Source organism: Hakea prostrata, chromosome 4 (genome assembly GCF_041222555.1).
Source record: "Hakea prostrata isolate BN-2017 chromosome 4, UWA_Hpros_2, whole genome shotgun sequence".
NCBI lineage: Eukaryota > Viridiplantae > Streptophyta > Magnoliopsida > Proteales > Proteaceae > Hakea > Hakea prostrata.
The window spans coordinates 40,854,641-40,862,551 of NC_142603.1; the positions used below are offsets into that span (position 1 = coordinate 40,854,641).

General features: G+C 35.6%; 1 pseudogene; it reads left to right on the forward strand.

Moving 5' to 3' along the window:
* Positions 1 to 4,657: 4,657 nt before the first annotated feature.
* Positions 4,658 to 6,999, forward strand: LOC149018894 (protein NRT1/ PTR FAMILY 6.2-like; annotated as a pseudogene).
* Positions 7,000 to 7,911: the final 912 nt, after the last annotated feature.

Sequence of the window (7,911 nt, forward strand, 5' to 3'; positions counted from 1 at the left end):
ACCCGATTCAAATTATTATCTTAAAAAAGGTGTTACCTTAAAAAAGGTGTAAGTCCTTATGGAAGGCGCAAGATGAATGGGATTGACCCGATTCAAATTATTACCTTAAAAAAGGTGTTACCTTAAAAAAGGTCCAAGATGAATGGGATTGACCCGATTCAAATTATTGCCTTAAAGACATTGGCTTGTTTTTGGCACTTACGTAACAATGTCCTGTATGTTTTGGGCTTATCTGTTAGTAAGACTTCCAAAAGTCCCTGGTGTGTAATGCCACTCCAAAGTGCGTTGTACGCCACTCGATCATCAAATTCTCGATCTCAATGGTTACTTCATCGAAACGTTTCAAGAAATCCCAAATGGATTCATTCCGCCCTTGCCTTATAATGAATAAGCTATCAGACGTCTTCTTGCTTCTGATCGCACTTCTAAACCGGGCTATGAATTTTCTGGCAAGTTCCCTAAAATTATGGATGGATCCAGGTTGAGGACCACTAAACCACTTAATGGCCGGGCCCTTCAACGAGGCCGGGAACGTTCTGCAGAGTAGCTCATCTTCCCGAACTAGAACAGTCATTCTTGACTTGAAATAACTGATATGCTCCTTCGGGTTCGTTTTTCCTTCGAATGGAGTAAAGGTAGGCATAATGAAATTCTGAGGAAGAGGTAAATTCATGATCTCATCTGAGAATGGTTCTCGATCAACCACGTCCAAATCCTCGTCGCGATCCCGATCCTCCAATTTGCGCTCGACCTCTGCCATCCTCTTCCAAAGGCGATTTTGCCTAACTCCATTCTTGCCTGATTCAACGCTGTTTTCTTTTCTGGATTAAGTTCGAGCAACTGAGACCCTCGATCAGGTTGATTGAGGATGACTTTCTCCTTGGTGCTCCATTTCTTTCTGACGGCGTCTTTGACGATGGTCGGGACCAGCATGACTGGACCTCTGACCTTCGTCAGGTCTCCTTTCAGGATCCTCCCTTTTGGCCGGGATCTTCTTGCATTTTGGAAGGCTCTCAGTAGCCTTCCCATCTGAGTGTTACGCCTTGGTCCTTGCTCAATTCTAACTTGATGGACCAAGCCCCGCAACACCCTTTGCATCTCGATCATTCCCTTGCGGAGCTCGTCCATATCCGCTGCTGTAGCATACCCCTGAGGGCCTCGGGATGTGCCTTGCTCGTTTGGATTTTCAACGACCAGGTTCCCCTCGGGAGGATCCTGTTCCACTCGGGTTGAGTGGACTCCATTGTCTTGATGTGTTTGATCTTCGGGAATCTGATTCCCGCCAGTATTTTCTTTTCGGGAACGTCCATTATTTCCTCCTCGTCTTGGCATGACTTAAAGATTTGGTCGTTCCCACAGACGTCGCCAAACTGATGTGGATCAATTATACTTCTGGATCCGACTGAGCCTCCTCTCGTATCCGGGACGATGAGTCCTGCAAGAAAGGTTAGATGCGGGCCGGGCAGCCGCCTCCGATGGAAAAGTCAGATGACGAATAGAGTGAGGTCTTGTGCAAAAGCTACACAAGATTTTACTCAGAGTGTATTGGATTGCTTACCAGAGGGGTATGTCTATGCTTTTATATTGTAAGTGTTACCTTTTATGTATTTGGTAAGTTAGCCCGACAAGGGCTATTGTTTCTCCTAGGATCATGCTTCCTTGTCGTTGGTCCCATTTAATCAGCTGCTGAGTTGACCTTCTATATCAAGGATGATTGCTATATATGTGGCGTATGTTACGCTTTTGGTCATGGATGATCGGCATATTTCCCGATTAACTAGCATGTAGAGCCCCATCCGGGTCAGACCCGGTCGGGTATAAATCTTCTGTATCAAGTATCACCCCAAAGTTCAAACTGTAGCAACCTATATTGAGCGGGCGTAGCAGCCGTCCATTCGTCGGGTTTTAGTTATCTTCACATTACATTAGAGTTCTTTATGACTTTTGATATTATTTGTTGCCATTAAGAATCGTTTGTTAATGGATAACATATTATTATTTTTTCAATGTTTTTAAATGCCCAAATCAAATCTAAGTAGTTGTTAGTATTGATTTAATATTTAATTAAATTAATTAATTTTCTACTCCTAATAAATAATAGGTAAAAAAGACTTACCTCTTGTGATTTTTCCCCATATTGGAGTCAAAGCTTGTAGCTTGTCCATGACTTAGCAATGGCGGCAACGTGATAATCTTATAAATATCTCATTTTAATGAAGGTATAATGGATTTTTTGCATTAACACTTGAATTTTTTTTAAAAATAAAATAATCTTTGCACACTAACTTCCTAACATACCCTTTTTTTTTTTTTTTTTTCATCTGGCAAGAACTCTTAACATTACTTAAAGCTAAAAAATAAAATAAATAAATTAAAAAAAAAAAAAAAAAAAAAAAAAAAAAAAAAAGGAGGAAGAAAAGGAAGGGATCAATAGTAATTTCATAAATTACAAGATTTAATATGTAGTTTCACTCTAATACAAAGGCATCACTAATTATCATTTGAAAATAAAGTGACAAGAATCTGTTCATATAAGGATTTTGAGGAGGGATAAATGTGTAATAGATATATTAGTTTTGATCTTTGTGTCGTAGAAATAGAGTTATCTTACCATTTTGCTGATGCCCATCCTCTGAACATTAAAAACTTTAATACAGTAGTATCTAATTATTATTTTTCTATAGACGGGGGTGGAGCGAGGATTCAACATTTAACGGGGGGGGGGGGGGGGGTTGGATAATGAGAGCCTAGATCATCTCCCCATCAGGGAAGAACTAATGCAATTTCACCACACATTGTATGGGTCTATGTGGGAGCCACTAAAGATTCCAACTTTGAATTATATTATCATATTTAGACATGGTTTTCACATATTAAAAATATAGATAATCATTAATAATGACATTTTTACATTTACAAAAATATAAGTAAATTATTTACCAAAAAAAAAAAAAAGGTAAATTAAAACATAAGGATAGCTAACCAACAAATATCTTATAAAGTATTTTTTTTAGTTTTAATTAATGTTTTTTATTAAAAAATTCTTATCAGCTTACAAAATCAACATTAAAGGGGAAGAAAAAAAGAAGATGATTTTAATAGTCTAAGGCTAGATGCAAACCAAACGAATCATGGTAGTTGTCTACTTTACAAAATATTTAATTCACAATATAAAAATCAAATAAAAAGAATAACAAAAAAACAAAAAAAAAATAAATTTGAGAAAGAGATACTACATAAATTCAAATCATAAAAAGAGAAGATTTATGAATAAACTCCTTAACTTTAACTTTTTCAAAATTTTCCTTAACCATGTTTGAAGAAAGAAGAGAGAGGAGAAAATAAATAAAAATGGAAAGAGAGAATAAATAGAGAAAGACTTTAAGGATTATAAATTAGTTTTTAATTAGATTTTATTTTTTCTTCCTTGTAGTAGGGGGTTCAATCATAACCATTGGATAATTATTGAGGATGACGTTTATGCCCATCATCTTTATTTTAAAATTTTTTTCTAATATTTTAAAGAACAGAAATTGATATTTCACATATAAGAAGAAAAAAAATTAAGAAAAAATAAATAAAATAATTAAATTTTTAAAAAAAGTGGGGGGCCATGGCCACCCAACCCCAACGTGGCTCCACCACTGTCTATAAGGAAAATACTTCCCGATAGATATTAAATATTTTTTCATTTGAAAAATAAAATGCTACATATTCTAAGCTTGAGTTTGGATCCAGTCAAACCCAGACTAGATATTCAATAGTGGTTCAACCCAGGACACACTCTAATCTTAGTTCAGCATCTGCACCGAATAGAAAATCTAGATACAAAAATCTAGATACAAGATAACCAAAATGAATAAGGTCCCTTTCTTATGAAATATCAAACATGCAACATGAAACACGGGTGATATTTGCTGGCTTTGGTAACTACAGGCGTGCCAGTGCTTGTGTTCTAAATCATTATGAGTGATATAAATACGTTACCAAGGTTCCATGGAAAGCCAACAAAGAGCTGAGTGACTCTTCGTCCCTGTAAGAGAAACCTGTAGAAAGATTCACTCAAGGAAAACTGTGGGTGTTCTTCAAAGTCTCAGGTGATCGATCAATCATCTCTTTCGTTGTTCTGTTGTGGTGGACACAGTTTGTCATTTTGCAAAACTGATTTAAAATTTTAACCTTTTTTTTTCTTTTATTTATTTATTTATTTTTTATTATAATTATTATTGTTATTATTTATTTCTTAACCCTACACCTGCACCATTCTCTCTCTAAAATGACAATGTTGCACTCTATGAATCAAACCATTTAAAAGAGAGATACTTATTAGGTTTCATGCATGCATGCAGTAACGTTCTTTGATAGAAAGCACTTCACCAAGTAGTCTTATGCATTCAAAGGAGTCACCTTCTTTTATCAATAGAAAACAGTTTCCAAATAGTCTCTGATTTTTTTCAATTCTTCATTTTTGTTTTTTAAATCATATGGTAGTTTCTCGAGGAAAATAAATCTGCCTACTTTGAGATCTATAGACCATCAAAAGAATTTCCATCGAATTGGATTGCTTGTTTGAGAGAATTTCCATTGACTTCATTCTAGGTTAAGTGATTTTACTATTTTCTAAGTAATCTTGTTTTATACTTCCTAGCAGAGGAAGATGAGTTCCAAAACCTTCCATGCGATAGACTACAAGGGTCGACCAGCCGATAAGACCAAAACTGGAGGATGGTTGTCCGCAGCTTCTATCCTAGGTACCAAAGAATGTTATTCATTGCTAATGTGAATTTAAAATATATATTCATTTTACTAACGATCAAAACTTGTGTAGTTGCTGAGGCATGTGAGAGGTTTACTACCATGCAAATCGCAGCCAACCTCGTGACTTACACTGGTCCCACTTTGCATCTTCCTAGTGCAACTTCGGCAAATATTGTATCAAACTTTTCCGGCACAGGATATCTCTTGTGTTTGCTTGGTGGTTTTGTGGCAGACACTTTCTTAGGCCGATATTGGACGGTTGCCATTTCTGCAGTGATCCTTGCTGTGGTAAGTGACAGAAAAAGAGCAAAAACTATTTTTTTTTTTTGCTAAAAGTTAATTTATATTAAAAGCGAAAAATAGTACAACATATATATCTGATCATGTTATACAAAGAAACCAAGCACCCATCCCACAACAGTAGTTGCACCCTTTACATCCAAGCTCACTGATTCTTTTGATTGAAACCATCTATAATTACTTTACATGTATGCTTTTCAAATTGCAGTTCATATTTTTGTATATGAAGTAATATATGTTATCTCAATATTTCAGGGTTCAGCCATTTTATCAATCTCATGCGCTGTCCCAGGACTACGTCCACCTGCTTGCCCTCTCAATAGTAGTAGTTGCATACCAGCAAATGGGTTTCAAGTTGGAGTTCTCAATCTTGCTCTATATGTGATAGCATTGGGTCAAGGAGGACTTAAAGCTAATGTATCAGGATTTGGAACTGATCAATTCGATGAGAATGATAAGAAGGAAAAATCTAAGATGGACTACTTTTTTAGTAGATTTTATTTTGTCATTAGTCTTGGAACTATACTTGGAGTCACCTTGGGAATCTACGTACAAGACTATGTTTCTCGGAGTTGGGGATATGGACTTTGTTCTATCTTTTTCTTTGTTGGAACACTAATATATCTATCAAGGACTACAAAGTATAGGTATAGGGAATGCTCGGGAAGCCCCATTGTTCAAGTTCTCAACGTTATAGCTGCTGCCCTAAGGAAGAGGAAACTTGAATATCCTAGCAATGTTGATACCTTGTATGAAGACTCAACTGACATTGCTGCGAGAATCCATCACACAGCACCAATTTCGGTAAGTATACGAGTTGCAAATATGTAGATTATCAAACACATATATGGCAAAGCTAAACCATTCCTATTTTTAATTGGTTTTGTTGTGTTTCAAATAGTTGGTTGGACAAGGCTGCAATTTTAAACAAAGAGGACTATGGGAGCAATGGTTCAGTGATTCAAAACAGATGGAATCTTTGTTCAGTGACAAAAATAGAGGAGGTGAAGATGATGGTTAGGCTATTGCCAATTTGGGCTTCCACAATTTATTTCTGGTGCATACATTCACAGGTGCTTACCTTCTCTCGTGCAACAAGCTTCAACAATGGACAGCTCAATTGGCAATTTTAAAATCCCAGCAGGCTCTTTCAGTACCTTCTACATATTGGGCATATTGATTGGAGCTGCTTTCTATGACCAAGTGATCATTAGGTTGATGAAGTGGTGGAAAGGAAAACATGGTAGGTTAATAAATTACATATTAAGCTATACTTCCATATTTTAAAGCCCATTACTTGCAACAATACTCTTTTTGAAGAACAAGAAGAAGAAAGATAGAAAGAATTCTAACAAAAACTAATTAATATGGTTTCATTCTTTTTAACTTGTAGGCTTCACCCACTTGCAAAGAATAGCCGTTGGTATCGTCTTTTCAATTTTGGCCATGACAATTGCTTCAATTGTGGAGGCACAAAGGTTGGCTGTGGTTAGACTTGTGGGTCCCACTGTCCCAACTCTACCTATGAAATTCTATGTATTGATTCCACAGTTCTTTTTTGTTGGCGTAGCTGAATCATTTACTTACAGTGGTCAACTTGATTTCTTCATAACAAGATCTCCAAAAGGAATGAAATCAATGAGCACTGGACTTTTCCTCTCTACTGTGGGAATTGGGTTTTTTGTCAGTACCTTCTTGGTTACCATAGTTCAAAGTGTGACAGGAACCCAGCCTGGCATTGGATGGCTAACCAGTAACATAAACTATGGCAAACTATACTATTTCTATGCGCTTCTCGCTATTTTAAGCTTCATAAATTTGATATTCTATCTTCTTTGTGCCTTATGGTATGTGAGGACAATGAGAAGTATTGCGCAAATAAAGAGCATTGTTTCAAGTTCTGAAGAAGAAGAAGAGAAAGACATGCACAATGCTAATTGAGGGCACCCATTAAGTTTCTACTGAGGATTGTCACTGATACCTTTTAATCACATAGCCTATTTCTTATTGATCTTTAGGTTGATATACCGCTGGATCTTTCAGTGGATTTTTTTCCCTTTCAAATTACAAGTGTGGTTCCTTTCGTGTAACAATCAGATTCTATGAAATATGTAAATGACAAAGTTGTTCTATGATGTGTTTCGTCCCTTTTGGGACTCTTGTTTTTATTTTTTATATGATTATGTCATAATAGCTGAAGCCTGAAGACCAACTACTAATAGCTCGTATGATCTATTTTATGACGCCATTGATGATTTTTCATTTCAGCAGAAGACAAAAAGCCTCATTAAACCCAAAACGACAAAAAAAAAACAAGGCTAAATAGAAGAATAGATGGAGAAGTGGAGAACTCTATCTCACAGAAATTTCTTTAGAAACAATAATATTCAGCTGCTTTCCAAATTTTTTTTTTTTTTTTTTTTTTTTGTCATCAATCATAATTGTGTAACCTATTTAAAATAATCTTATATATTTTGAAATTTAATACAACAGTTGGATTAGGATTCTTGAACAATACTTTGAATTTATAGATTCTTTTGTGAATCTATAATTATCATAATGAAAACGAATGGTCACATGACTGGGAAAACACCCTAAACAAAATATAAAAGATGATAAGTAATAATGCTCTTGATATCATTTGACTTCCGAGTTCCAACATGCTTATTCACTCTCCACTATTATTGAATGTGTCACGACTCATGCATGCCATGACAAATTATGCATTCTAAAAGTTCTCTTTGCCAAGTCAAAGTAGAATATGATTTTAAAGTACGAGGTGAAGAAAATGGTTTTTGATTGTTAAATTAATTACATAAGGAAATTAAAAATATTGAGCCGTGTATTATTTTA